We start from the raw sequence: 12062 nt of genomic DNA, 5'->3' as shown, positions 1-12062 counted from the left end.
CTTAGCTCCTTGCAATACATGTCAATCATTCAACATTTTTATTGAAAAAGCTATGAAAAGAAAACTACCTCAGGTTGGGTTGCCTCCCAACAAGCACTCTTTTATTGTCACTAGCTTGACATCCTTCAATTCCTTTCAGGAAGGCTGTAGGTTCTGGACCTCTTTTTCCTTATCCCATTGTCCTCCCAAGTACAGCTTTGCTCTGTGACCATTTACTGTGAATTGATTCTTTGTTGCTTCATCTAGCAGTTCAATACTCCCATAAGGAAAAACCTTTGTCACCAAGTATGGGCCAGTCCATTTAGACTTAAGTTTGCCAGGGAAGATCTTAAGCCTTGAGTTATATAGGAGCACTTGCTGCCCTGGCTTGAATTCCTTCTTTGTGATCTTCTTGTCATGCCACCTCTTAGCTCTTTCCTTGTATATCTTAGCACTCTCATAAGCTTCTATCCTGAATTCATCTAACTCATTCAGTTGCAACAACCTTTTTTCTCCTGCAGCTTGGGAATCAAGGTTGAGGAGTTTAGTGGCCCAAAAAGTTCTGTGTTCAAGCTCTACAGGGAGGTGGCAGGATTTGCCATACAATAGCTGAAAGGGTGACTTGCCAATAGGAGTTTTGAAAGCTGTCCTATATGCCCATAATGTATCTTCTAGCTTCCTAGCCCAATCTTTTCTTGTGCTTCCCACTATTTTCTCTAGGATCTTCTTTAATTCCCTATTTGCTAGTTCAGCCTGGCCATTAGTCTGAGGGTGGTAAGCTGTAGCCACTTTATGGATTACTCCACATTTGTGGAGGAGCTTCTCCATCTGTTTGTTGCAAAAGTGACTACCACCATTACTGACAAGACTCTTGGGCACTCCATATCTTGTGAAAATGTGCTTTTTAAGGAATTGGAGGACAATCTGTGCATCACAGGTGGTCGTAGCTATGGCTTCCACCCACTTTGAGACATACTCCACTGCGACTAAGATATATCTGAAAGAATAGGAAGGGGGAAAGGGCCCCATGAAATCAATTCCCCATAGATCAAATAATTCCAGTTCCAAGATGAAGTTTTGAGGCATCTCATTCCTTCTTGTTAATCCTCCTGCTTTCTGGCATTCATTACATTGGTGAACATATTCTCTGGCATCCTTGAAGATAGTTGGCCAATAGAAGCCGCTCTGCAATATCTTTGCAGCTGTTTTCTCTGGGCCAAAGTGTCCACCATAAGCTAAACCATGGCAGTGCCACAGGATATCCCTCATTTCACTCTCAGGGACACACCTTCTAATTACTCCATCAGAACATCTCTTGAACAGGAAGGGTTCATCCCATAAGAATCTCTTTTCCTCATTGATTAACTTCTTCACTTGTTGCTTAGAAAAGTCTTGAGGTATCTTTCTTCCCACTTTGTAGTTTGCTATGTCAGCAAACCAAGGTGCTTGCTGGATCTGCAAAAGGTGCTCATCTGGGAAGCTTTCGTTCATGGGCTGAGATGCTTGTTGAATTGTTTCATGTGGTAGCCTCGACAAATGGTCAGCAACCCGGTTTTCAGTGCCCTTCCTGTCTCTTACCTCAATATCAAACTCTTGTAAGAGCAATATCCACCTGATAAGTCTTGGTTTAGTATCCTGTTTTGACATCAAATACTTAAGTGCAGCATGGTCAGTATAAACCACAACTTTGGATCCTATCAAGTATGATCTAAACTTATCAAAAGCATAAACTACAGCTAGCAACTCCTTCTCCGTTGTGGTGTAATTTCTTTGGGCCTCATTCAACACTTTACTTGCATAATATATGACATGATGTAAGTTTCCCTTCTTTTGCCCAAGTACAGCACCAATTGCAAGGTCACTTGCATCACACATGAGTTCAAAGGGTAACTCCCAATCTGGAGGTGTGATGATTGGTACTGTTGTGAGTCTGTTTTTTAAAGTTTCAAAGGCTTGCTGGCAGTTTTCATCAAAAACAAAAGGGTTATCAAGCATTAATAGATTACTCAAAGGTTTAGCTATTTTTGAAAAATCCTTGATAAACCTTCTGTAGAATCTGGCATGCCCCAAGAAACTTCTAACAGATTTCACATTAATTGGTGGAGGGAGTTTTTCTATGATTTCAACCTTTGCCTTATCAACCTCTATCCCTTTTCTTGAAACTTTATGGCCAAGAACAATCCCTTCTGGTACCATGAAATGGCATTTCTCCCAGTTCAAAACTAAATTAGTTTCTTGGCACCGTTTCAAAACAAGGGTTAAATGGTTTAGGCAAGCATTGAAATTATCACCAAAAACAGAGAAGTCATCCATGAAGACTTCTAAAAACTTTTCGACCATATCAGAGAAAATGGAGAGCATACACCTTTGAAATGTGGCAGGGGCATTGCAAAGCCCAAAGGGCATCCTCCGGTATGCAAAGACTCCAAATGGACATGTAAAGGCAGTCTTCTCTTGGTCCTTGGGGTCCACCACAATTTGATTATACCCAGAATATCCGTCCAAAAAGCAATAATAGGCATGGCCGGCCAACCTTTCCAGCATTTGATCAATGAATGGGAGAGGGAAATGGTCCTTCCTGGTGGCATCATTCAATCTTCTATAGTCTATGCACATCCTCCACCCAGTCACTGTTCTAGTAGGGATCAACTCATTCTTCTCATTAGTGATGACCGTCATTCCTCCTTTCTTTGGTACAACTTGAACCGGGCTTACCCATGGGCTGTCAGATATTGGGAAGATTATCCCTGCATTCCACAACTTCATTACTTCCTTCTGGACAACTTCCTTCATTGTGGGATTTAGCCTTCTTTGTGGTTGAACCACTGGTTTGGAATTATCTTCCAAGAGGATCTTATGCATACACACTGCAGGGCTGATTCCCTTCAGGTCATCAATGGTCCATCCTAAAGCATCTTTGTGAGCTTTGAGTACATCAAGAAGTTCTCCTTCTTCCTTCTTTGTCAGGGATGAATTAATGATTACTGGGAAGCTCTCCGATGTGCCAAGGAATGCATATTTGAGATGGGTGGATAATGGTTTCAGTTCTTGTTTTCGTACTTCTTTCTTCTTGTCTTGTTTTTCATCTTGCTCAATAGAAGTCTCAGCTACTTGTTCCTCTGTTGCCCCTTGATTTCCTTCTTGCTCTTGAGGACTTTCTTCCAGCATTTCTTCCACCAAACTCTCTATCATGTCCACTCTCACATAATCCTCTTGCTCAGGAATGTGTTGCATTGACTTGAAGACGTTTATGACCATTTGTTCATTGTGGACCCTGAAGATCATTTCTCCTTTTTCTACATCAATAGTGGCTCTTGGTGTGGCTAGAAATGGCCTTCCCAAAATGATTGAATTGTTTTCTTCTTCTTCAGTATCCAAAATCACAAAATCTGCTGGGAAAATAAACTCCCCAACCTTTACCAACAGATTTTCCACAATTCCAGTGGGTGTTTTGATTGATCTGTCAGCCATGACCAATGACATCCTAGTGGGTTTAAGCTCTTCTATAGCAAGTTTTCTCATCATTGAGAGAGGCATTAAGTTGATGCTGGCACCAAGGTCACAGAGAGCTTTGTTGAGAATTATTCTGCCAATGGTGCATGAGACTACAAAGCTTCCTGGATCCTTGAGTTTTGGTGGAATGCCCCTTTGAATCAAAGCACTGCATTCCTCGGTGAGTAACACGGTTTCCTTCTCAAGGTAACTTCTTTTCTTGTTGATAAGCTCCTTCAAAAACTTGGCATACAGAGGCATTTTCTCAAGTGCTTCAGCCAAGGGAATATTGATTTCCAGCTTTTTGAAAGTCTCAAGGAACTTATGAAATTGTTGGTCCTTAGTCTCTTTGTTGAACCTCTGGGGATATGGCAGTGGAGGTGTGATGCTCTTTCCTATTTGCTGCTGTCCCTGAGTTACTTCTTTTGAACCGTGTGGTTGGTTGTCCTTTTCTTTGAGTTTCTCAATGCTCTTGTTTGGCATCACAACTTGATCCTTGGTTTCATCTGCCGTTGGTTGCTCCTCATCTTCTATTGGCCTTTTGCTGCTCTCTGCTTGCTTCTTTGTAGTGTCATTGTTGCTCACCAATGTTTTCCCACTCCTTAATTGTATTGCCTTGCATTCTTCCTTAGGATTTGGAATTGTGTCACTCGGCAGAGAGCTTGAAGGTCCCTCAATAGAGATCTGCTTGGAGATTTGCCCCATCTGCCTCTCTAGGTTCTTTATGGAGGCTTCATGATTCTTGGTTGTCATTTCCTGGTGTTTCAACAATTTATCCATCAAGGTCTCCAAGTTAGTGAGTCTTTGAGATTCAGGTGATACTTGAGGTAGGTTATGAGATGTGGGTGGTGGATGGTAGGCATTTTGGTTGGTGGGTTGGTTATTGGATTGGTACTGGTTGGGGTTGGGGTAGTTGTTTTGAGGTTTTCTGTAGGGGTTCTGGTTAGTTTGCTGCTGGTTGTGGTTTTGGTTGCTTCTTGGGTTGTTTTGGTTTGAGTTCCTCTACCATGGTTGTTGGTTTTGGGTGTGATTATCTCCCCATCTGAGGTTTGGATGGTTCTTCCAGGATGAATTGTATGTATCACCATACACTTCATTTGGCCCTTGGTTGTGCATATACTGCACTTGCTCTTGTTGTTGTTCTTCTTGAGTTTCTTCATTTTGCCCCCATGTGGATGATGGTTGGCTTGTGTTAACTGCTGCAACTTGGAGGCTATCAATCCTCTTGGCCATTTGCTCAAATTGTTGTTGAATTTGCTGCTGCATCATCTTGTTTTGAGCCAAGATTGAGTCCACTCCTTCTAGCTCCATTACTCCTCTCCTTTGTGATGGTTGGCGATTTCTTTGGTGAGCAAAGAAATATTGATTGTTGGCCACCATGTCAATAAGATTTTGAGCTTCTTCTGCTGTTTTCATCAGTTGCAATGATCCTCCAGCTGAGTGGTCAAGTGATTCTTGAGCCTTTAGAGTGAGTCCTTCATAGAAGTTCTGTAGCTTGTCCCACTCAGTGAACATTTCTGGTGGACATTTCCTCAGCAGAGTCTTGTATCTCTCCCATGCTTCATACAGATTTTCAGCATCCAATTGTGTGAATGTTTGTACCTCAGTTTTCAGCCTGATAACTCTTTGAGGTGGATAGAATTTGGCTAGAAATTTAGTCACCAAATCATCCCAGCTAGTGATGCTTCCTTGAGGAAAAGTTTCAAACCATTGTGCAGCCTTGTCCCTTAATGAGAACGGGAACAGCAGAAGCTTGTAGGTCTCAGGATTCACGCCATTGGACTTGACAGTGTCACAAATCCTTAAGAAGGTAGATAGATGTTGATTTGGGTCCTCCAATGGTCCTCCCCCAAACGAGCAGTTGTTTTGGACCAATGTAATGAGTTGTGGCTTCAATTCAAAGTTATCTGCATTGACATTAGGGGTGAGAATGCTGCTTCCACAATGTCTAGCATTTGCAAAGGTGTAGGAGGCCAAAACTCTCCTCTGGGGTGGGTTGTTGTTGTTATTGTCAGCTCCACCAGGTGGATTGGTTGAATGTTCCTCCATATCCTGGAATTCTTCTTCTGATTCCTCTTCTCCAACAATATTTTTCCCTCTTTCAGCTCTTCTTAACCTCCTGAGAGTTCTTTCGTCTTGTTCATGAAAGGTGGTGTGGTTCTTCTTGTACCTGACATACACGCAGAACATAAGAAACACACAAACCAGTGACACTTCAATCTACTGCTAGAATGAAGTTTTAGTTAGCTTAAGCAAAAATTCAAACAGTTAGCGGGTTAATTGAAAATTAGAGAAACAGAAAATAAAAATGCTAGATCTAGATCACCACCTCACTTAATCATTGTCAATCTAATCAATCCCCGGCAACGGCGCCAAAAACTTGATGGGATATTTTTGTGGAAAAACGAATTTCTCCAAAACACCCAAAACTAACCGGCAAGTGCACCGGGTCGCATCAAGTAATAATAACTCACGGGAGTGAGGTCGATCCCACAGGGATTGAAGGATTGAGCAATTTTAGTTTAGTGGTTGATTTAGTCAAGCGAATCAAGATTTGGTTGAGTGAATTGTGATTTGCAGAAATTAAATTGCATGGGAAGTAAAGGGAATGGGTAAATTGCATGAAATTAAAGAGAACTGAAATTTAAAGTGCTGAATCTTAAAGAACAAGAAATTAAATGGCAGAAACTTAGAACGCAAGAAATGTAAATTGCAGAATCTTAAAGTGCAAGAAATGTAAATGGCTTGAATTGTAAAGGGAATTGGGAATTGGATTTGCAGAAATTAAACAAGGGAAAGTAAAATTCAACAAGCAGAGGAATAGAAGATAACTTGGATTGAACCGGATCTAAAAACAGAATTGTAAATGAGCATGAAAAGCATTAAACAGAGAATGTAAAATTGGAATTCAGATCTCAGGACCCAAGAGACTAGATAACCAAGTCTAGATCTCAATGCCTTCCTAGATCCAACATGAACAATTGCAAAGGAAATGTAGATTGCAAAGAAAGTAGATGAAAAGCAATTAACCGAAACTGAAATTCAATTAAGCAGAAAATTAAACAAGATCCCAAGGTGAGATTGAAACAGAAGTTCTTCAATTCTCCACCCAAGATCCAAGACAATTGTAATTGAAATTGAAAGCAAGAAAACTAAGAGGAAGGGAATTCAATTCTCCTTCCCCAAGACTTAGAAATTTAAAATTCACTCAATCACCAAAACTCTCCGAAAACTCTCTCTCAAAACTCAAAGGAAAAGCTCCCTAAAAACTTAAATCATATGCTATTTATACACTTTCTTCAAATGGTCTTCAAGCCTTCAATTGGGCCTTTGCTCTTGATGGAATTGGGTTGATAGAGGCCTTGGTGGATTGTTCTTGGAGTTTGGAAAAGAACCGAATTGAACCGGGTTGGAATCATGAAAGCTTGAGTAAAAGTTGGAGTAAAAGTTTGAGGCTAACTTTTACTCCAACTTTTCACATCATCCACCCTTCTTTGCTGATACCAACGTTGGGGCAAAATTTAGGGGTCAAACTTTTGCTCCAACGTTGGCCTCCCCTTGCACACTCATGGCGCCAACGTTAGCCAAAAAGTTAGAGGCTAACATTGGCGCAAACTTTTGCTCTCCAGGGTGTTGATTTGTGATGCCAAAAGTTAGCCAAAAAGTTTGAGGCTAACTTTTGCTCCAGCTTTTTGCCCAAAAGTTAGCCAAAAAGTTTGAGGCTAACTTTTGCTCCAACTTTTTGCCCAAAAGTTTGCACAAAAGTTTGAGGCTAACTTTTGGTCCAGCTTTTTGCTTCCTGGTTCATTTTCAATTAATCCAAAAGTTTGAGCTAAAGTTTGAGGCAAACTTTTGCTCAAACTTTTTGTCCTCTCTTCCTCCTAACCATTCCTTCTTGCTTCAACCTTTCTCCAAGCTTTCTTCACCTATCATTAATCAACCAAACACATCAAAGCTATGCTCAAAATCATGAGATATTCATTCTTTCATAATATGTGACAATTATAGCATAAAACCTCATGAAATTGCATTAATTCATACATGGTTGATTAAATCAAAGGAAACATGAAAATCTACCCAATTGGCTTGCTTATGGCTTGATGAGCGGATAATTTATACGCTTTTTGACATTGTTTTTAGTATGTTTTTAGTAGGATCTAGTTACTTTTAGGGATGTTTTCATTGGTTTTTATGTTAAATTCACATTTCTGGACTTTACTATGAGTTTGTGTGTTTTTTTGTGATTTCAGGTATTTTCTGGCTGAAATTGAGGGACTTGAGCAAAAATCTGATTCAGAGGTTGAAGAAGGACTGCTGATGCTGTTGGATTCTGACCTCCCTGCACTCAAAGTAGATTTCCTGGAGCTACAGAACTTGAAATGGCGCGCTTTCAATTGCGTTGGAAAGTAGACATCCAGAGCTTTCCAGCAATATATAATAGTCCATACTTTGGCCAAGAATTGACGACGTAAACTGGCGTTCAACGCCAGCTTTCTACCCAAATCTGGCGTCAAGCGCCAGAAAAGGATCCAAAACCAGAGTTGAACGCTCAAACTGGCACAGAAACTAGCGTTCAACTCCACAAATGGCCTCTGCACGTGCAACACTTAAGCTCAGCCCAAACACACACCAAGTGGGCCCCGAAAGTGGATTTATACATCAAATACTTACTCATGTAAACCCTAGTAGCTAGTTTATTATAAATAGGACCTCTTACTATTGTATTAGGCATCTTTGGATTACCTTATGATCCTTTGATCACGTTTTAGGGGGCTGGCCATCTCGGCCATGCCTGGACCTTCACTTATGTATTTTCATACGGTAGAGTTTCTACACTCCATAGATTAAGGTGTAGAGCTCTGCTGCCCCTCAAAGATTAATGCAAAGTACTACTGTTTTCTATTCAGTTCTTCTTATTTCTCTTCTAAGATATCCATTCGTACCCAAGAACGTGATGAAGGTGATGATTATGTGTGACGCTCATCATCCTTCCCCCTTATGAACGCGTGCCTGACAAACACTTCTGTTCTACATGAATTAAGCTAGAATGAGTATCTCTTAGATCTCCTAACCAGAATCTTCGTGGCGTAAGCTAGAATGATGGCGGCATTCAAGAGAATCCGGAAGGTCTAAACCTTGTCTGTGGTATTCTGAGTAGGATTCAATGATTGAATGACTGTGACGAGCTTCAAACTCGCGAGTGCTGGGCGTTAGTGACAGACGCAAAAGGAGGGTGAATCCTATTCCAGCATGATCGGGAACCGACAGATGAATAGCCGTGCCGTGACAGGGTGCGTGAGCATATTATTCACTGAGAGGAGGGGATGTAGCCACTGACAACGGTGATGCCCTTGCATAAAGCCAGCCATGGAAAGGAGTAAGACTGATTGGATGAAGATAGCAGGAAAGCAGAGGTTCAGAGGAACGAAAGCATCTCCATTCGCTTATCTGAAATTCCTACCAATGAATTACATAAGTATCTCTATCCCTATTTTATTAATTAATATTCGAAAACTCCATGATTATTTTATATCCGCCTGACTGAGATTTACAAGGTGACCATAGCTTGCTTCATACCAACAATCTCCGTGGGATTCGACCCTTACTCACGTAAGGTATTACTTGGACGACCCAGTGCACTTGCTGGTTAGTTGAACGGAGTTGTGTCCACACATAGAGCCACAATGAGGATTCAATACAATTATATATTGTTAATCACACACAAGTACAAAGAACGTGGATCACAATTTCGTGCACCAAGTTTTTGGCGCCGTTGCCGGGGATTGTTCGAGTTTGGACAACTGACGGTTCATCTTGTTGCTCAGATTAGGTAATTTTCTTTTTGTTTTGTTTTCAAAAATTTTTCAAAAATCTTTCAAAAATTCCTCACTTGTTTTCTAAAAAAAAAAAAAATACTAAAATTAATGTTTTCAAAAATAAATTATTCTATGGCTTCAAAATTTTTAAGAATGAATTCTAGTATTTCATGAAGCATGTTGAAGCCTATCTGGCTGTAAAGCCATACCCAAACTGCTTTGGGATTGGCTAATCACTTCAGTGGAGTCATGCTCAATCCTTCTGGATAGGGTATGTCAGGCTTGTCATGTCTGAATTACACTCATATTTTTATTAAAGCTTTGCTGGCTATTAAGCCATGCCTGACCCTTTGATTGGAGCTTTAAGACTAACATGACAAGATTCCTGGAATTCATATTGAAGATTTTGAAATCCTTATTCTTACTTTTCACAATAATTTTCGAAAAAATTAAAAGAAAATACAAAAAAAAATTAGAAAATCATAAAAATAAAAAAATATTTTCTGTTTCTTGTTTGAGTCTTGAGTCATATCATAAGTTTGGTGTCACTTGCATATGCATCTTGCATTTTTTCGAAAATATCATGCATTCATAGTGTTCTTCATGATCTTCAAGTTGTTCTTGGTAAGTCTTCTTGTTTGATCTTGATGATTTTTTGTCTTTTCATGTTTATCATATGCATTCTTGAATTCTTAGTGCGTAAGCATTAAAGAATTCTAAGTTCGGTGTCTTGCATGTTTTCTTTGCATTAAAAGTTTTTAAAAATTGTGTCTATGATGTTCATCTTGACATTCATGGTGTTCTTGGTGTTCATCTTGACATTCATAGCATTCTTGCATGCATTCATTGTTTTGATCTAAAAATTTCATGCATTGCATAATTTTCATGTTTTCATAAAAATTTCAAAAATCAAAAAAATATATTTCCCTTTTTCTCTCATCAAATTCGAAAATTTGAGTTGACTTTTTCAAAAATTTTTAAAATCAAATTGTTTCTTATGAGTCAAATCAAATTTTCAATTTGAAAATCTTATCTTTTTCAAAATCTTTTTCAAAAATCAAATCTTTTTCAAAATTCTTAGTTATTTTCGAAAATTCCAAAAATATTTTTCAAAAATCTTTTTCTTATTTTTATACTAAATTTTCGAAAATAACAATAACAATTAATGTTTTGATTCAAAAATTTCAAGTTTGTTACTTGCTTGTTAAGAAAGTTTCAAACTTTAAGTTCTAGAATCATATCTTGTGATTTCTTATGAATCAAGTCATTAATTGAGATTTTAAAAATCAAATCTTTTTCAAAACAAATTTCTATCATATCTTTTCAAAAATATCTTCTCATCTTATCTTTTTCAAAAATATCTTTTCAAAATATCTTTCCTAACCTCCTAACTTCCTATCTTTTCAAAATTTGTTTCAACTAACTAACTAACTTTTTGTTTGTTTCTCAACTTTTTCAAAACTACCTAACTAACTCTCTCTCTCTAATTTTCGAAAATATCTCCCCTCTTTTTCAAAAATTTCTTTTTAATTAACTAATTATTTTTATTTTTTATTTTTGATTTCAAAAATTTTCGAAAAATACTAACAAATTTTCAAAAACCAATTTTCAAAAATCACTAACTCCTTTTCAAAAATAATTTTCGAAAATTCCTTCCTTCTCTCTCATCTTATTCTATTTATTCATTCATTAACTAACATCTCTTCCTCACATCATCACCAAATTCGAACCCCCTCTTCTATCTGTGTTCGAATTTCTTCTTCTTTTCTTTTACTAACAATAAGGATCCTCTTTACTGTGACATAGAGGATTCCTCTTCTTTTATTTTTCTCTCCTCTTTCTTATGAGCAGGGACAGAGAAAAAGGCATTCTTGTTGAAGCTGATCCAGAACCTGAAAGGACTCTGAAGAGAAAATTAAGAGAAGCTAAATTACAACAATCCAGAGACAACTTGATTGAAAATTTCGAACAAGTAAAGGAGATGGCAGCCGAACCCAACAACAATGCAAGGAAGATGCTTGGTGACTTTACTGCACCAAATTCCAATTTACATGGAAGAAGCATCTCCATTCCTGCCATTGGAGCAAACAACTTTGAGCTGAAACCTCAATTAGTTTCTCTGATGCAGCAGAACTGCAAGTTTCATGGACTTCCATCTAAAGATCCTTTTCAGTTCTTGACTGAATTCTTGCAGATATGTGATACTGTTAAGACTAATGGAGTAGATCCTGAAGTCTACAGGCTCATGCTTTTCCCTTTTGCTGTAAGAGACAGAGCTAGATTATGGTTGGATTCTCAACCCAAAGACAGCCTGAACTCTTGGGATAAGCTGGTCACGGCTTTCTTAGCCAAGTACTTTCCTCCTCAAAAGCTGAGCAAGCTTAGAGCTGATGTTCAAACCTTCAGACAAAAAGAAGGTGAATCCCTCTATGAAGCTTGGGAAAGATACAAACAGTTGACCAAAAAGTGTCCTTCTGACATGCTTTCAGAATGGACCATCCTAGATATATTCTATGATGGTCTGTCTGAGTTATCTAAGATGTCATTGGATACTTCTGCAGGTGGATCCATTCACCTAAAGAAAACGCCTGCAGAAGCTCAAGAACTCATTGACATGGTTGCTAATAACCAGTCATGTACACTTCTGAAAGGAATCCTGTGAGTAATGGGACGCCTATGAAGAAGGGAGTTCTTGAAGTTGATACTCTGAATGCCATATTGGCTCAGAATAAAATATTGACTCAGCAAGTCAATATGATTTCTCAGAGTCTGCAT

General features: G+C 38.8%; 1 non-coding gene across 1 annotated transcript; it reads right to left on the bottom strand.

Moving 5' to 3' along the window:
* Positions 1–11664: 11664 nt before the first annotated feature.
* On the bottom strand, positions 11665–11772 carry LOC148562209 (small nucleolar RNA R71). The gene has a single exon (XR_015887669.1). It is a non-coding gene; the product is annotated as a small nucleolar RNA R71 (small nucleolar RNA).
* Positions 11773–12062: the final 290 nt, after the last annotated feature.

This window comes from Arachis ipaensis, chromosome B6, assembly GCF_059453495.1.
Source record: "Arachis ipaensis isolate K30076 ecotype BB chromosome B6, ASM5945349v1, whole genome shotgun sequence".
In the NCBI taxonomy this organism is placed as follows: domain Eukaryota; kingdom Viridiplantae; phylum Streptophyta; class Magnoliopsida; order Fabales; family Fabaceae; genus Arachis; species Arachis ipaensis.
Note: the sequence above shows the minus strand (reverse complement) of the source record. Positions and strands in the feature narration are given on the sequence as shown.